General features: G+C 41.5%; 1 protein-coding gene, 1 long non-coding RNA gene and 4 other non-coding genes across 7 annotated transcripts in view; 3 read left to right on the top strand and 3 right to left on the bottom strand.

Moving 5' to 3' along the window:
• The first annotated feature begins 24 nt into the window (after positions 1-24).
• On the top strand, positions 25-96 carry TRNAD-GUC (transfer RNA aspartic acid (anticodon GUC)). Its single transcript has one exon. It is a non-coding gene; the product is annotated as a tRNA-Asp (tRNA).
• Positions 97-1,569: 1,473 nt separating this feature from the next.
• Positions 1,570-1,641, top strand: TRNAD-GUC (transfer RNA aspartic acid (anticodon GUC)). Its single transcript has one exon. It is a non-coding gene; the product is annotated as a tRNA-Asp (tRNA).
• Positions 1,642-3,240: 1,599 nt separating this feature from the next.
• Positions 3,241-3,313, bottom strand: TRNAR-UCU (transfer RNA arginine (anticodon UCU)). Its single transcript has one exon. It is a non-coding gene; the product is annotated as a tRNA-Arg (tRNA).
• Positions 3,314-4,052: 739 nt separating this feature from the next.
• TRNAG-GCC (transfer RNA glycine (anticodon GCC)) lies at positions 4,053-4,123 on the bottom strand. Its single transcript has one exon. It is a non-coding gene; the product is annotated as a tRNA-Gly (tRNA).
• Positions 4,124-5,959: 1,836 nt separating this feature from the next.
• Positions 5,960-11,962, bottom strand: LOC147758919 (uncharacterized). The gene is made up of 3 exons (XR_015325042.1): positions 11,798-11,962; positions 9,838-9,897; positions 5,960-6,247 (listed from the first exon to the last, which is right to left on the bottom strand). It is a non-coding gene; the product is annotated as an uncharacterized LOC147758919 (long non-coding RNA).
• UBL3 (ubiquitin like 3) overlaps positions 6,402-19,327 on the top strand; it is a 30,778-nt gene continuing 17,852 nt past the window's right edge. Inside the window, exon 1 of one of the 2 annotated variants that reach the window (XM_086985409.1) lies at positions 6,402-7,540. The gene's annotated coding sequence lies outside the window, so the exon portion shown is untranslated. The remainder of the gene's footprint in view (positions 7,541-19,327) is intronic. The other variant, XM_022813667.2, reaches the window with a different exon arrangement.

Raw genomic sequence — 19,327 nt, 5'->3', positions numbered from 1 at the left:
CTACTTCGCGTAGCGTAAGTGTGGTCCTCGTTAGTATAGTGGTCAGTATCCCCGCCTGTCACGCGGGAGACCGGGGTTCGATTCCCCGACGGGGAGTACGTTTTTCGCAGGAGTGTCTTTATTTTCCGGTTTGCAACTATGCATACTGAGAATACGGTTACAGTCGAGGTAAGGCTAACAATTGGGCCATCTTAATCAAAAAACCTCGTTAAGCTTTGATAATCGGATGGAAAATCGGATTTGGCAATGGGAAATCACTACCTATAAAGAATTCTTGGGCGTATTTTCTAACTTTATGACTCTCATTGCCCCTTGTAGCACCCGTTTACTAACGTCAAATTCTTACTTGTCAACAAAATGAACATTTCTAAACAATCAAGTAGTTTAGCGTTATAGACTGCATATACGAATTAATGTTTCAGAACAGATGCTTAATTCACCCAACTGTTAGGATCATCTAACAAACAACTACTAGAAATGTGTAGAAATGCTATGATTGACCTACCAATTTTAGAGGACTTTGTGCTATGTGGATACGTGACATAGTGGACGTGCGTCTTCATTGCTGAGAACAATGAGTTTATACAAACTCAAATGCAGGAATGATCAGGGCATCTGCTGTCAATACAAATTCGAGGAATTCGTGTCAACAAACGCTATAGCAGTTTTCATCAGCCAAAAAAAGTCCAAATATGAATAATAGTTTTTCGAAGTTTTCTGGAACGTTTCTGGTCCCATTAAACTGCAAGTAGGAGATGACATGTCTCATAACCGTGAAATATAGGAAAAACTATTAATAAAAGAATAGACTAAAATCTACGCCATCGTATCAAAAAGCACAAATCAGGTTTTTCTACAAAGTCGATATTTTCATGTTACATGTAAGTATAAATAATTTTATAACATATATTTAGGCGCACTTTTAGTTTAAGCTACAACAATCGTTAGTACATACAAGGTTGGACAAGTCATCGAAGGGAACTTATCAATTAATTATCGACGTTCCAAATGCATTTTTGTATGTATACGTCAAATGTAATAGTTTGAAGTAGTAGTAATAAAACGAAGTGAACATACTTTTATTACAAATAGATAATTATAATGATTGTGACAAATTTCCCTTATGGATATTAATTAAAATAATTTTTATCGGTTTATTCAACGAATTTATCAGTTTCTCTTATTTTGAAAGATTTCAGGCATTTTAACTATACTGCGCTCTTCCATTCAATAGCTTGCCCCATAGAATTTTTGATAGCTGAAAAGCGGCCGGTAGCTCATCATTGGTGGTTTCGACGACTGAATATTGCAACTATTATGATGATATTATTTCTTGCGTCTAAACGATTGGCATGATTTAAATGTTCTGATGGAGATTATTGTACAGAAAATCCAAAAATCATAAGATTTAGCTAGATTACCCTCCGTGTAAAAACTAAAGTACTGAATCACATTTCTTAGGCTGTAATGAAAGTGTAAAACATCCTAGTGGTACTTGAAAATTACGTTTGAAATTGCTCAGTTTATACTTTTTCGAGCAGCGTGGCTTCTCGAAACGATTAGACGCGTTCCTCGTTAGTATAGTGGTCAGTATCCCCGCCTGTCACGCGGGAGACCGGGGTTCGATTCCCCGACGGGGAGAAAAACCTTTTACTGGCTAATAATTCCACAAACGAAAACAGAAAAACACCTTACAGGAAACACATATACGTCATGTAATCAACAATACTTATTCACTGGCGCATCGTTTTCGTACACTTATTGTTCGTGTTCCATTTAGATATCCGGAAAATTCGACAAACTTTAGAAGAGGGAATTGAATTTGCATCAATTATGACTTCCTTTGCTTCTGGTGGGCTACCCGGTTTCTTTTCAATTGGAGTTTTGTGGCTTTTTCTTGAAAAATCTTTGACTCTGTTGTTTTTAAAATATGCTCTATACTCTTTATTAATAGGATTAACATAATTATTATGGAGCGTAAAATAAATAACACACAACACTTCCACAGCGCAAAACATTCTCATTTTAAAATTTGGTTAAAAAAAGCAGAGAGCACAAATAGCAGCATTAAAAGTACTCCGTTCGCGACATGTTAGGTTGAAGGTTTATAGGTTGCCGGTTTCGCAAAACAATTGCCTACTTGCAAAAGTTTAGACACCAGAAAGTGGACTGCACATGTATTCATGACAATCGACTGGTAATAACACTTTTACGAGACTTCCTTCTTTACCCTAAGTTTGCCACTCAAGATCAAATCAAGTAAGAGATCGAATCCTAAGAGCTGATATTTGTTTCAATACAAATTTCTGCTTTTCGGTTATTTTAATCTGCGAATGCTTCCGTAGTCTAATAATTTCAGACACGGCATTAGCACCTGCTTAAACAAATACTTCCAGTTGTACGTCCGGTATCAAGGGTTGCTTTCGACGGCTGACTTGCGGCACGAAACGAGGTTTGTCTTCACACGGTTTCCAATCTAAAGCGCCAGTTTGAAAGAAATCATCCTTGTGACTATTTAAAATATTAATTTAGTCAAGAAAATTTGCCTGTAAATTATGGAAACAATTATTGAGCATAAAATAATTAGCATAGAACTTCTGTCTGCCATGTCTATGCAGTCCGATAATCTCAACTTTTCGACAATTTAAAATTATCTTCCGATGCACTACTGACCCGATGTGTTTAAGCGCCAATGTTTTAGTTAAGCATGCAGCTGGAGTCGATCAAAGATATGTTCTTTACCCGTAAACTCATAATTCAACCTCTGTATAGCTTCTAAAGTTTGTAGAACAAAATGATTTTGTAGCTTACAGGTCGTCCTGGCAAAAAAGTAATTACTCAATAGTACTTACTATGAATACTGTTTGTCTTTGTCATTAAAATTGTTGCTCTGAAAATTCATGTCTTACAGGGCTATAAACATTCTTCAATACTTAATATCTGATTCATAGATTTCCCACAGATATGTTTAAAGAACAGTCAGATATAACAGGAAATCACGCATGTGGTAGCGGTACTGTACTGTAAACGAGTAAGTGAATAGGAATTTAGGAAAAAATGAAAATTGTGGATGCTAATAGTTCCATGTTAAGTATACCATGAAACACAATGATACCCCTTGAAATTTTAAATTTCTACGATCATCACATCGTAACGGATCTCACGCCATTTCATATATGAATTCATATTCAACTCTACCTGTATATTTCATTATCATTCTTATGAACCTATTCCAAAAAGCATCCCTGGCGGGAGTCGAACCCGCGACCTTTGGATTAGAAGTCCAACGCGCTATCCACTGCGCTACAGGGACAGGCCACCGCAGCGTCGCGATGAGCGGATCAGATTCAAACAGTCGAGGCATCATCACAAATAGAGCGTGACAGTGGCAGATGAAACCCATTGCATATGCCGATAGCCGCAAACAAGTTTAACCAACTGTGGTTGTCATAGATATAATTTCGACGCGTTCGGCCCTTGGCAATTAATATTTTTCCTAGAAATATTAAACTAACAGAGAGAGTCAAGTGAGACCCACAGAAAAATGAAAATCGTTTTAAGATTTCTAATCTTTCTGATGCACGCTAACTGCCTTATTTTGGCGAAAAAAAATATATCTTGTCAAGCTAACAATTAAAGAAGTTTTCCGTCAGCGTCGGGAAAACCTACGCAGCAAAAGAAGAGATAGAAGATAATTTGCATCTTCAACGTAAATACCGTGGCAGCTATTAATGACGCCATCATTGCTTGATGAATACAGCGGGCGGCGACGCGCGAGATATTAAAACTCTGATATATATGTATATATATATAACACCTGAATTGTAGATCGAAGAAGTTTTAAAAAAGTAGTTTATAGGGGTATCTAAATAACAAGATCAACCAAACAGACCTGTTGCGGTACTTCGCCAGTAAAAACAGAACCGTAATTGAAAAGAAATGACATACATTTGCCATGTATATACGAAAAAGATACGAGAGGTAAAACAGATGCACGAGTATAAAACGGAAGGAGGTTTCTTAATAAAATCGAGAAAGACCAGTGGAAAAATTGCGTCGGCCGGGAATCGAACCCGGGCCACCCGCGTGGCAGGCGAGTATTCTACCACTGAACCACCGACGCGACTGATATACGAAGCACCCTCGCACGAGAGTCAACTGGACCATAGTTTCGTTGGAGCTATGAAACAGCCTTCGACATTGCACTACACATGTTGAAGAAGATTACTATTCTACTACATTAACATCAGCTCCACAAAAAAACAAACAGGAGCTATTAAAATATAATTACAGACCAATCATAGGACAATCGTAATATTACAAACAATTGAAAAAATAACAAATAAACATATTTGCATTAGAATCGTAACAATATCTATTATAGCAGCAATTATGAATTTCCTATACCTGAACGCACTATTTACAAAGAGATCCTAAAAATCAAAATCCGAACTCGTATAATGTATAAATACAATATTAGAGACACTTCGAATTCCTGCTTTGTGAACTGTTTATATATTACTAATGAAGAAAAGGACCTAAGGATGTCTAATTATCTAGGATCTCTTATTATCTAGGAACGTTCTTCAGAGCAAAACGGAAAAAGACATATGGTAATACTCGTTGTATTTTCTTAAAAGTAAGGGTCATCACTGCGATTTAATCGTTGATGACAAAACTGAGGAAATTTCTATGTTATGCATTGACGGTTTACACAACGACCTTTTATTCAGATGAGATTCACTTTCCATTATTAGGTTATTTATCCTCCAAATTCTCATTATCTTTACCAGTCGTGGGTAAACTATCCTGAACAGTGCGGTTATCAGAATACGATAGGGTAGTTTGTCCAAATCATTGATTTGTTGTAGAGTGCTACACAATAATGTTAATTTGGGGAACTGCCGTCGTATATACAAAATTCGCGCAGGTTATGTATTACGTATGGTTGGCGGGATTTAAAGCAGTAAGCTTTGTCTTTTTTTGAATCATTGGCTTGACCGTCCAAGACACCGCGTAGACGCACTAAACAAACAACTTCGCTGTCTAAAATCAGGTTCGTTAACCAACGACTAAAAAAACGTTAACTTTGGCGTTGATCAAAGACCAGGTTTGTTTGATCCTTTTGTTCGCTCCCTTTATGCCGCCGCTTTCAGTGGCGCCCCTTTTTATTAACGTGTCTGCCACATCATTGTTAACGCTTATCAGATACGTATACATTGAAACCCGTCATAGTTTTCAAAGCTGGATTCATTTCAAGATCTTCATGGGGAGTTGTCGTGCATATATAGCGAAAAGTGTCTGCACTGATACAACTCGTGTAAAAAAAAAATATATATATATATATATAACAAATAGATATAGTAAAGAGGGATAAAAGGAAAACTATTTTTTGGCTGCATATATATGTGTCTATTTAAATTTTCTATTTCTAAAATATTGCTTGAGATAAGTAGTAACTCACATCTGTGATGTTCAGGTTTAATCTTACGCAGTTAGTTAGAATTGTATATTTTACTCGTCATAGACATAATGTTGTGTTACATTATAACATTCTATCTGAAGCAATGCTGAACAGCAGTACCAGGTGTAAAGCTTGAGAGATGACACAGCTTTTTGATGCTGTCGTTGATAATACGAATTCGCTAGTTAACCCTAGATCCTGTCCTCGATATGGGGCGGTGCAAGATTCAATTAAAATAGAACTATGGTTTTAGAACATTTTTGTAGGCGAAGTAGGCCTCTGTCTATCAATGGCAACATAAAATAATGATACATTCTTTTTTATCGATTGTATGTAAGCTCCGAACTAACCCGCAAGCTTGGTTTACTTAGCAACGCAAGCCAACATGCCGCCTTTGTTGACCATCCATAACCGATTAAAAAACATTAATACTATATTTAACATTTATAATAGGAACATAAGTAGCTAGTGTAACTGAAAAAAAAAGACATCGTCCAAACACAAACAAAGAATAACCTTACGCATAGATATTATTCATACTTTAATACTTCACAACCGGTTACATAAAGTACAGTAAGATGTACATACTACAATATAAAAATTACATATACTGTACCAAAGTTTGTTTAAAGGTAACATTGACTTTGCTTCATTATAAGAATCATTGGATATTATATCCATATTACTGCTTCTATGGCACTTCCCAATTAATCGGCAGTCAGCAGCTTTCGTTCTTCAGCTCCTCTTTTTATTATACGATGGCATCCCTCCATTAGAATTTACCTGTAAACAGTACCAGGATTCAATGAAAGCGCTGAAAAGTTGACTTATTTTGAACTTTTCATACGTTTGGTGATGTTTATTTACCCGCCACTGCGTTTAAATACCCTCTCCATCAGCCCTCTCCCCTGGGTCGCTGGCGGGTGGTTTCGTTTTCGCAAGAAGAACGCTGCTGGCTCTCCTGATCGCTGCTGATGAGCTACCGCGTCCGGTCCGGATATTACCACTACCATTAACCATTCTCACTCTTCTGCGAGCACTATTAGTGGTGGTGTAGAAACTCTATGCTGTCTGTTTGGGTGACTCGGCTGTTAGAGGTGCTGTATCTAGCATTCTCTAATTATATGAAAGGTGACTGCCTAGTGATTTGAGCGAGCGATCAGCAATAGCGGCCTGGCACTGAAACCGATGCACCAATAAGTAACTGGTAGGTTGACCGGCACACTGGCTGGCTAACCCCGACTACACGGCGGCAGCAGGCTAAGTCGACTCGACGGAGGTTGTAATGGTGGTCAGTGCGGAGCATAGAAGAAGCAGTCGAGTGTTGTTTCGTGACGAGGCCAACATAGTATGGCGACAACCAGCGTACACTATGGCGAAGAATACTAGCACGACGACAAAAGAACAGCCGTACCAACACTGACGAAAAAGCTGAGTGCAATGGTCAGTGAGCAACTCTAAACTTTACGACTTCTACCGCCACCACAATTACTCTACGTACGGTCGGAGGGAACAAACAGTGTACGACTTTGCGTTACCATCATTACCACTATGGCCATCGCTGGTACAACTGAGACCCTACAACTAAAACAGTTGCTTCTACGCATATGACCTATAACTGGTACGGTTTCTAAGCACTTTACTCAGACGGGTGGTTCAGATCAATCGATGAAAAATTGTGGGCGTATCGTTGGAAGTAACTACTTAATGCGCCATTTGCTCCTATAAGTTTGTGTAATTTTCGACACGTTCCGTTTTGAGGTTGAGCAAACAAAAAGAACAGCAAGTGTATCATCGAAAAGGAATAAACGAGCGTGACGTCCTCGTATAATTCATCCAACTGTATTCGTATCGTCCGTTGTTTTGTACCAATACATCGCTGAAAATTGTGCGTATCTCTGTTCACCATCAGGTCAAATTGGGTGCTTTTTTGTTTTGGGGGATCGCTGGTCCTTCCAATTACCTAGCTAGTTGTTCTCTTTTGAGTGAAGAGTCCAACTGCATAGAGGCGGCGAGACCGCGAAAGACCGCTTTGGACATCAACTAGAGGCATCGACCTCGGTTACTCTCGATACGGTAAGTCAGTGGGGATTCATAAAGGCAGACATGCAGGCAAGAAATTTAGTAGTAGCTTAATTTGCGGACAACAAACCAATCGAGTATATCCCCTCTAGCTGATTAGTAACAGCAGGACACGAACAGCAGTAAAAGTGGCGGCAGCGCAAACAAGCATTGCTTTTCCTTATGTTGTTGCTGATTGACTACTGATCGACCGCGTTTTTGGGACTCTGTTTTTAAAACTATTGGCTCATTCCGTCTATGCCGTGTGCCTCGTTAATTATTTATCCTTTCGTGTTCATCGTCTACGGCGTCGATGTCTTCCTTAGCACTCGTTTTCTCAATCGATCCCCCCAGTCATTTCGTCAGCATTTCAACAACCAATTTGAAACTTAACGAACGTCGCGTAAAGATGGCATTTGACGGCCATATTCAGTCAGCCGAAGACTTTTACACAAAAGAATATTGAAGTTTAAATCGAAACTTAAAAGGCTACTCGGTTTTCCCTTGAGGATCTTTTTGTCGCCACACGTTGTTCACCTACGCTAAGATAATAGAATACGATAGTGATCTATCTATTTATGTATGCATGTAGTCGTAAAAATGACGAGAGGATTTTATAACTTAGGTAGCTGGCAGAAAGGGTTGCTCAGAGTTCCATTTTCGACATCCACCTTCGCCTCGTGGCTTCAGCGAAAGCCGTACGCGAAGAGGTACAGTGGCGAAACGATACTTGGCATTGCAGAAGAGACTGTCACTAGACCGTCTCTCCAGCGCTATTTTAGGGCGAAGAGGGAATCCCGCACCGTGTCGGATCTCGTCCTAGTCAAACAAGTCGACAGACCATTTGATATAACGTGCTTGGTGCGAGGGCAACCCAACAACTAAACTGTACTACTACTCGTACGCGGCCTTCTCTTTTTCCGGGCGGCTGCGCCGGGACAAGGACTCACTTGGTGGATTACAAGGTTAACTCTGTATGAACCTAGGCTAGTCAAAATGAGAGAGAGGGAAAGGGAACTCGAGCGAGCTTTTATAGGACGGGTGGACACTTCCTCCCTTTGTACAGTTTGGCTGAAGGGAACCCGTCTTGTCAGGGTGCGGTTGACTCCAACTCCTTCGGTCAGCCCTCACTGACAACCATTCCCGATTGATCCCGGTTCCTGCAACGGATGATCATCGTAATTGCGCATTACTCTTTCCCTGCTTGAATCTCTCGGTGGCCTTGTCTCGTCGAGGACAAAACTACCACTCAATATTCGGGATTCGATAAAAGTGAACACTCCTGCGGCTGCTATTCCTGCTCCCAAAGCTAGCTGGGAAATCAAGACTGGCGGAGCTTCACATGCAGATTTCTTTAAGGTTGTTCACAATGCCGCTACCAGATTTCGAGGCCAAGATGCTGGTCGGTCGATCAGGCTGCCTGCCTGAGCGCTGCTAGCCGCATTCTTGAAGCACGGTCTGCCAGCGAGATCGTGGCTTCGAGACCAGCCGCACAAGTTGACGTTCAGCTGTGTAATGTCTACATTTTTTCTTCGTTGCAGACATATATGTGCATTATATCATGCCCAATACGTCATATCTTTGACATATATAGAGCATAGAGAGATACGAGTTCACGAGACGGGTAGCGGAAAAGAGTTGAGACAATGACTTGACTCTCTGGTGCAAGGCAAAAAACAGGAGAACGTTTTGCTTCAATGTACAATCGTCGTTGTGTTAACTGTCGAACAGTGCCCATACCTCTTGTGAACAAGATTCTAATACGATATATTCGTAGAATTCATGGAAAATGAAAAACGGGCAGCTGTCATCAGTTGTTATCGTTGGGGGTTCGAAAAAATAGCCGCTATCAGCAAAAGTAAGGGATAGCAACGACTAAGCTAAAATAGCCAGATAGATCTTGTAGTCATCCGGATATAGACGCACAGCCAGCTCGGAGCTACACCAAATTCAATACAGAAAACACCTATACACTATGGTTCCTACGCTTAGTTGCTTAATTTGCACTGCGGGCGATACGAGGATCTTTCCTGAAATGCCTGTTGTCATCGTAATAACTGTGCCTCGCAACTTTGCACACTAATGTCAGCTGTAAAAAGGGAAATAAAGCAGCAGCAGCATTAACAGTAGCCACTGATAACAGTATCGTTTAGAAACTGAATAGAACCGTTTTGCACCAATAACGCGGAGCGGCGACAGTAGCTTGGGAGAAAAGGGGAGACAGGTGACGTTGTTATTGGCTGGGTTGTTCCTGCATAGGTAAAGGCGCCAAATCAATTATTGTTCATCAATCACTCTACGTTTGTACCTGCCTTGTAAGGGTGTCTATGCGTTACGCTACCAACATCAGAACTTATTCTCGGTTGACGACCCTGAAATGGTAAACATCGAACACTATTTACTACGCTGCGGCGTTCTTTTCATACTTTTAAAACCTGCGTCATTACTTGCCTGTAAATCCGAGTGTATGTCAACTCAAGCCATATTCATTTCGCCCAACCGCTGTTTGGGTCATCGCTACCATAATGATCATTGTACTCAGACGTACGTTCTAATGACCAGACTCATATTCTCTATTTAGATAAAGGGTATTTTATTAAGACATTTCCGGTTCCCAGCTAGTCAGCCAGCCAGTCAGACAGCTAATTAGTTACCTGGGTCAACGTCCAGTATAGGTATTTTCGCAGGTGAGATCTATCTGGCCAGTAACGGAATCCGTTTCTATCATATTTAGCCTTTCTATACATTTTTTTTGAGCGAACTCTATATGTGTCTATGGAAAAGTTGCAGAAAACGTGGTGGGCAGCATTCTGTTGAAAAGGTTTTAGAACAGGTTTTTCCGGAACGGAACAGTGAAGTTGTATTTTGTGTGAAGGTCATATACCTATCTAGGTCGAAAACACCTAATATACAACATAGAGATAGTCTCAGTGAGGTTGTTTACCGCAATTAATAGTTTTGTTTATGTCAATGCGCTAAAAAATACACATTTAAATACCTAAAATCGATCATTTGTTGCAAAAATAGCGACATTGGTCGAATGCCAGGCTAACTTAACCTAACACTAGAAACAAAAAGCCCAATATGAATAATGAGCATTGTGACATTGTAGAAATGTATCAAAATGAAAAAATCGGAGCTAAGTTAAGGAAAAAGGCAAAATTTATTGTACTATCGTATACTATATCACCGTATCGCACCGTTGGAACTACCTGTTTTACAATGGAGGGTGTTCTCGATCGATAGTTTTCTACTCTACGTTAATCAAAGGCCGATCTAATCTACGCATATCTATTAAACGTGGGCCGATTGAAGCCTGCTTGCCCTACAATATGTCGAAGACAGAATAAACATGACGACAAAGGTTGAAGGGCAGAAGCAGCAGCAAATTCGGGTTGGTTCAGCCTTATTGCAGAAAATGATGTTGCTTCGTCTGTCAATTATTGTTGCAACTGTCGGGATGGCGTTATCATCTCCGTACCACTTAGAATGTGCATAACGGTAAGTAGAAATAAAACGGCGTCTTTCTGGTGCGTAGTGGCGACCGCGCTAAGAGCCAGTTGAGAATGAACCACTGAATTACCGACCGAGAAACACTATTTGCAATGATTGCATTTAATTACCTTTCAATTGACCGAGCTTTACGTTTACAGTATAGTCAATAAAAAGCCATTCTTTGGTACGCTGCGTTAGAAAGGTCCTTCTTTAGGACCTAATTATCGCTTCACCATTCAGCCTCTGATTCTCATACAATATATCAACTGAATTGATTAACGCTACCGTGCCGTTTCACCACTGACATACAGTTACATTACATCTAGCAATCTAGACCATGGGCAAACAGCGCGGACGAACGCATTCCCATCCCTAACCAACGTGGCCAAAAACGCAACTTAATGATTTCCCTGCTGCCCCAAACACCACCTTCGCAACTACGGCCTGTTTCGATCAGAGGATACCAATGGGAAAGTGTCAGAAACTAAACAACAGGTCAACGTGATTTACAATTCGGGTAGTTAATTGCGTGCGCCTGAATGATCCCGGTGGTGACCGTCGCAACGAAGGTAGCAATGGTAACGTTATAAGCAAACAACGGCGCGACAGCTGAAAACGATTGCGACTAAGGTATTTGGGTTCCGTTTACCAGCACGGTTCTAGGAGTGCAGCACAATAATCCCAGCAGTTCTGCATGAATCGACCAAGGAGAATGGATTGTGTGAAAAGACAGGGACGCGGAGAAGGACAAACATGGAGACAAAATGTGCGACTTACCCAGTGGGTTAGTTACATTTCACGCAAGCACCTTAACCACTGTGGTCCTCTCTTAAAAAGTCAAATGTGCGTCAATATTAGGCGCATCTGAAGAGTGATTGCGAAGCGTATAACCAGCTGCGGTGATCATAACGACATCATCCGTTAGGTGTGCTGCCTGCATAGTTCCTCTCCAATCCGCACAGTAACGCATGTGCAGCTGGCATCTTTCGTGGCTGTCAGCGTGCCATTATGTTTAGCACAAACAGTAGATGATTTTGGATAAATAGTTTATTATTGATGGTATCGAAAACTGTATTTGCTCTCTTAGAGGATTCAATTACATATTGTAAAAATATATCTTTCCGCGCCCCTCTATTAAAATGTCTCAAACGGCGTCCTAAAATTTCGCGATGCTACGTAGAGAGGGGACAGACAGAAACAGACTTGCATTTCTATGTGATTATTATTATTATTATCGAATATATTTATCTGATAGCGACGGAGTCACAGCTTGACCGGTTAGTCGTAAGGGGCCAGCCTCAGTATGGACATTTTTTTAATTTACCTGCCACACTACGGCGATCCGTTGATCTTTTCGGTGCCAAACAATTGTTCGAATTCACGTTTGGCTCCCAGCACTAAGATGCTTCACTACGTTAATGAGCATAATGGCTAATCGTATAGGCTACCTTTTTGCACGAAAAGTACCATAAGGAATATGGACTGCGCCTTCTAGCAGGGACGACTATTTGCAGTTACCAGATTAGACGTTACAGGCAAATCTATAAAGCGAACATTTGAGGGAGCCAGCCGGCTCCGTATTTTGAGGAACCAGCGTGCGCTTATATGTCATATCATGTAACCTAGTTTGCGGTTGCTCGTTCTATCATTAAAATTAGCTTTAGTCGCTGTATCATAAAATTATATTAGAACTGTGCCTATACTATGTATTCGTTGGCATTGGAATAAACATAGGCGAGCCATATTGAAAGGCCAGTGTTTTGCAAACATCTGTACGACAACAAACAGCGAAATCACTATGAGTAGCCTTTGTTGTCACTCTTTGCGCGTTTTTTTCTGCAAACAATCATCTGTTATCACCTTTTTTTCAGCTGCAAATGCAGCCCTGCTTCTTTAAGCGGCAGTCCGCATTTTCTTCCCGTTGTAGAACACCGACGAACTTTATGTAGCATATAGTCGAAGCTGTTTTCTGTGCGTTGATTTATTTCGATGTATTCGAATAGCGCGCGCTCGATTCGAATACATCGTCGAATACCATCGAACTTTTTATGCTTCCTGATACATGCAGTCGCATGCGCTTTTACCAATGTTGATATCAAGGTTTCGTCGCGTCCTTCAAGCTTCGCAAGTCAACATCGTTGATATCGGCTTGCATGGTATGGTACGGTTCTCACATAATGGGTGGGCCCCGTCATCTAAGAACTAAGTCACATATAGGGAAAGCAAGATGTTCACCCGGTTGGTTGCTCGTTGCGTCCTTAAGTAAAATTAATTTCAGCTAAAGTTCTCCGCGATGAAGCCTCTTGTTATCAGATATGTTTATTATGGAAATCCGGTTTGGAGACACATTATATATGATATTTCACAGCACGCATCATTGACGGTAACGGACGTGGCCATTAATACTAGCTTGTTAGTAACAAATATAAAGCGGTGCCAATTTGTGTTTGTTTTCAGCCGTTCAATATTTCGGATCTAAAGGAAGCTAGAAAAGATTCGTTCCCACTGTAACCTTATAACTCAGGATTGAGCTTTTTCCATGATTAAACGTTGGTTACTGCTTTATTGCTGCTCAGTCGATTTGCCGTTGAAAATCACTCCCGGAATAGAGTTGGAATAGCATTTAGTGCTACGAGTTTTTTAGCCTCAGATTGTATTTTCGTGGGCCAACCATCCTCCTAGTACATATTCAGGGCACGTCAACACACATAGTTGACCTAGATAGGTTAGCAAAGGGTCAAAAAATAGTTACTCATTCAGTATCAGATTGTTCACGTCGTTTAAAACAATTGAAGCTTTGAACCTATTCAACGCAAAATAGTAGTACATTGATTTCGACATGTTAGAGTATTGTTTCTTTCAGCGACATTGAGAATCACAAAACAGACTATACAAAGTGATCCATTCAATCGTTTACTCGTAACTTCTGTACAGCTAGGTGGCGACAAACAAGTCGTTCATCGTTTTAAGTGCCACTGCTATTCTATCTAAACATCTATAAGAGCAGTGCCACTCACTTGTCGCTATATAGACACTATTAAACAATAGCCGAAAAAGCTTGGCTAATAAGTAGCGTGGTTGTAGCGGACCGTGTGGTTGATACCATCGTGTACCACGCGACCATCTCCAGTGCGCAGATAAGTATATGATAGCTCGCACAGTACTTACCACAAGTTCAATTTAATATCAACAAACAGAGTTGCAACGCCATCCATAATTTGGCGGTACAAGGCAGCGGTAACAGGGGCAGCCTCTGGCTATGTTTAAGCAGCCTTTACACGTCAATTGTTGCACCCCGTTGCATTCTGTTCGCTATATCTCCAGCGCTGCCACTGCGACGGTTATTGCAGCTGCTGCTGTTACTTCGACCGTTGACGCAACCGCGGAAAAAATTGGTGCCGCGGTAGCGCCGGCAAGAACAACGTCAGTTTGAAATCGACAGGCGACCACTGTCGGTTGCAAAGTATCAGAGATGATCGACCGCTGATTCAAATGCCGTCAGGGGCAAGTCTGTGACATCGCCCGCCATTGTATGACTGTTTCGCCTATGGCCTTACATCAACGTCGTGCTATTGTTACTAGTACCGCATGGTGTCCTCCATGGACACGTACGCGATGTGAGTGATAGCACCGACAACATAGCGATACTTTGCCACTATTCGACGTGTAACTTCATCTAGCTTGCTCACATCCGAGTTTCGCACCTGATTCCCCTTACAATCTATGTAAAGGTGTACTACGTTTACCGTTACATTACTAGCCGTGGTCGTCAGCGACCGCTACGGAACCGAGTAGCGCGCCTCGTTGACGTTGCGACTTTTATGGTGAGCGCGACCGCTGCTGCCATTAGGATGCTTTTTCATTAGAGTGCCGAGTAATGCAGCTGTGGTTTCAAGCAAGGATATCATCATCGCGACCAGTTTTGCAGTCACCTGCATTTAACCGGAGGACACTTTTGTTCTAGTGCGGTAGACAGTATTCAATCCCTGCATAAGCTCTTTCTCTGGAGCCGCTTCGTCGCATACGGCGCGTGCGTCACTAGCAAGTAATGCTTTCCACGTCAATAATCGCGCGCGACAGAAACGAAAGCTATTGCAAAACCATCGGTTTTCCTCCCTGTCGTTCTATAATAGTAGTAATAACAGTAGAAATAGATAGTTTAGTTTATGGTTCATTTGCCTTAACCCGAGCGAAGATGACCTAAAAGTTGTGCCTTGGAAATTTTCGGCTATTGTGAACCGATTGAGAACGACACGATATCAGCTTGACTTGTCAACATATTTATTGCAAATCGGATATGGATAGGCCTTTTTGTGTCGCTGTTCGTTAAGGCCTACGCGTGCTATATGGTGTTTCTCTTGTTAGGTCTTGGATTGACGTACTTCGCAAATTTTAACTCGCTTCGTTTGCGTTTTAAGTTTGCACCGAATCTTTCAGCAATCAGGCGTGTTCACTCGGATTATTAATAGGCTGATTAAGTTGAGCTTATTCCTTGAAAGGTCAGAACTGTTACAGTTCGTTACATGCGTATTTCACATGAAGAAATATATAGCCGTGCGTGCGTCTGTGCTTGAAGACTAACACTTTCTTTAAACGTATTCTATCGGCCTTTAGGTCTATATAAAAAAGGATAATTTAAAGGGACACCGTATATGTAGATATAAAAACTCTATATTTTAATGTACAGTCCAGTCTCAGCTATATATTAGCTTTGAATATCTCACATTTATTAGTAAACAACGTTAAAAATACTTCCGACAATGAATGTTATTATCTCGATCGTCCAGTACCGGCAGTTATGAGTTTAATACTAATCGTCTGCATGAGTGCGTACGTCTCTTTGTTGGTTTAGCGAGTCTTGTTTCGTTCATGCCAGGTCTCTATGCTCTTCTTATCTACTCGATCCAACTTTCGCAAAATGTATTTGATTTTTTAAATTTATGATTAGCCCGTATATTTAGTGCGTACGTAAAATATGCTTATATATTTGCGTACGTAATAAGATCGTCGTACGCTGTGAAAAGGATGCAGTTCAGGAAAAACCTTTTCATTTTGTTCCAAAATTGATACGCGTTCTATTTCTCCTTTTTATGCGTGCCGAAATTGGATCGACGTGTATCGTTTGATTATGGCTTGGTCGCCCGGTTACTGGCTTGATCTCCTACGACACCACTGACATTACAATGCCGTAATCTGACTTTGAACATAGCCAAACAGTTTGTGTGGTAAACAAGGCAGGGGCGGAGCTGGTGCTGGACTTCAGTTCACGATATCGCCCCCCATTTTCGCAATTTTTAGCGATCTGGCGAGTGATGTTTCGCTTCCATTTTGCCACTGTCGTCTCTCCTGCAACGGTTGATTTTTTTTTACGAAAAAACATAATTTATGTAGCAAAAGCAGTCAGCTAAACTCGACTGAAGTCGGATTCTGGATAGCCAAGCGGCGCATTCATTTTCCCACCGTCCTGCATTTCTGATTTCTGCGCGCCATCGACAATTTCCTGATGGCGACGATCCCATCGACGGTGCCACCATTCAGGCAGAACATATCCTATCTATGCTTCTATTTATTCTGTGCTGCGCTCCGGAAGAATCCTTCGTTGTACTCTATCGACATTGTCGTCCAATCGCGACGAACCATTCGCGCATCTATCTAGAAAGGAACCGATGATACCAGAGCTACAGTTGTTGCTAAAGCGGCAGTGGTTGCGTGAAACAAACACACACACACACACACACACACACACACACACACACACATGCCACGACAGATCACTAGAATAGAATACATTATATAATACAGTGTTTGCACGCGGATATCGCACAATATTTGTACACAACAATATATCCGACCAGCAGAGACGAGTGTATGTATTTTAACCGAATCGAGCTTTGTCATTTTGTATCATTCTATAGGTACTCTTTCTCTACGGCTACATGCGTGTGCGTGTGTTTAATTGCAATGTATATAGCGTGTCTACGAGTTGCGGCTAGCCTGTCTCACTCCTGCCTTGTTTATTTGAGCAACCAACCTGCCGAGCTGTTTACCAGCTGATTTGGTTGTCGATGTCAGACGTATTGCGGCCATCATTTGTCGGTCCGCAACGTTACGCCGTGGCCACTGCCGTCCCCAATCATGTCCACCGCTGCCCTCAGCCATAGCCACCGCCAGCCCTATAGACGAACGCGTAAACTCCCGCGAGTGTGGCCCTAGGCATAATCTTATCGGCACGGTGATGTGCCATTGCACACCATCGGCGTCGTTTGGCGTAGCTGAGAGATAATGAACAGCAGCAAATCGGAGGGAGAACGTCACGACTGCTCATTGCCATTCACATGGCGCTCCATGCATGATGGTGCCGCAGACAGACAGAACGGCGAAGCTATATTTGCTAGTGCTTAATTTTATGTTATTCTGACCTTCAATGAGGATAGAACATATGCGAGGATATAAACAAATGAGGCTCTAGCCTTTGGGTCTAATCTGTTGGCTCAAATATGGCACATAGTGATACCACCGAATATAGGAAAAACGTATACCGACTGAATTGAAATAGATTACTACAGATGTGGATGTACGATTAGTTAACAATGTTTTCTTTATCTGGTTTACATAAAGTGTTAACTGTGAATGTATGTAATTATAGAAGCTTCATTTTCACAGCTTAGGGCATTGTTTCAATGGATTAGTTGTTCGTTATTGGATCTATGGTAAATTATTTTCAGGTAACCACCGTGACAGATGAAGTTCTCAGCCGACACTGGAATGATTAATTATGCTAATTGATCCTCTTATGAACACTACTAGTATCAATTTTTACTTATAGAAATAATATCATAAACGAAATTTGGAGGTCTCTAAACGGCTAAATAAATCACTTTATAGATGTTATGGCATAATATTTTTTCATTCAGAATATGTGCAATCGGATCCTTTTTCCTTCCTAATGGCCGATAGAATGCCCCCCTTACATAAAACTATGTCGTATTTCCTCGACTAAGCCGACCAAGGAAACGAGTTCCCTTACTCGGCTGCGTATATCATCTTCCGTTTCTGTTACCGTGTATCTATACCTCAATCCATCCATTCATCCACCCACCCATTTATAATCCATATATACGTACATCGTTTTGTTCAACATTTGCGTCGCGCTTCTGGTTTTTACATGTACGTGCTTGCACGTTGCTTCTGGATGAACTGACACATTTTTGTGCTAGTCACAGTAGCGGTAGTAGACGGGGTAAGCACTGTTTTCAACGGTCATCAGCCGTCACGTTACCAATGCCCAACTATTACCTAAAGCGCTGCCGCGCGCAGTAACCGGGGTTGCTCTTTCTGCTGTTTTTCTGCTATCTTTACAGCTTTTACTATGCCTTCGTTGGCTTGTCAACGACGCCCCAATGCTGCTTGATATGTTTGCTCAGCGCGTGAGTGAGCCGTGAGAACGGGCAAAAGGAGGGGTGTTGGCGCTGTGCAACAAAGCAATTGAACCAGCCGTCAAATAGATACAATAATGTTTTACAATGAATCGTTTAGTCAGGGGTAGAGATACAATACAAACAACATGCGACAATAGACAGACAAACAAAATAGTTGGCGTACGTGTTATATGAGTGATATCCAACACGGGTGCAAGTATTTGAGTATGAAAAAACGTAATAGATGGGAGATGCGTAATAAAAACGTAATAGAGAAAGGTCGGTCTAAATCAAATTAGAGGTTAAGGATGCTGCACAAGCAATAATAGGACCAAGTCAGTGGGTGAGTGAAGGTAAAACGATCGGTGCTTGCTTATTTTATTAGTTGACCGCTGCTCACTTTTCCTGGAAATCTTGCGCGGTTTGATCCATGTTGATGGCCAGCGATTATGTGTCGGGCCTAGCATTTTTGCCATGACTGGGTCGGTCGCTGGACCGTGGCGCTTAGTCGAAGACTTCTGTTGCAACTGCGTAGCTGATTTTTTTCTGCTTCTGTTGTTGTTGTTGTTGTTGGTATTTTTGTTGCTATTGCTGCAGCTGGTGATTCTGCTGCTGACCCAATTGAAGCGTGATCGGCCGGTCGGTCGGTGGGTCGGTGGGTCGGCCGGTCGGCCAATCAAACGGCAGCAGTTTCTCTGACGTTAGTGGACACCAGTGGACTGAACGAGCGAGCAATTTTGAACGTTTGCTCATGTAGATGAAGCCGCAAAGATGATGTAAAGAAGCGCTCCCCAAAAATACACTATCCGACTACCCGAGGAAAATAACAAGGCTGTGGATGACGGTGCTGTTGTTAGACGAGCCGCTAACTGAGTAGAAGCTCAGTAAA

The sequence above is a fragment of the Varroa destructor genome, unplaced genomic scaffold (assembly GCF_002443255.2).
Source record: "Varroa destructor unplaced genomic scaffold, Vdes_3.0 BEIS01000001.1, whole genome shotgun sequence".
NCBI classification, from domain to species: Eukaryota; Metazoa; Arthropoda; class Arachnida; order Mesostigmata; family Varroidae; genus Varroa; species Varroa destructor.
This window is presented reverse-complemented; position numbering and strand designations above follow the sequence as displayed.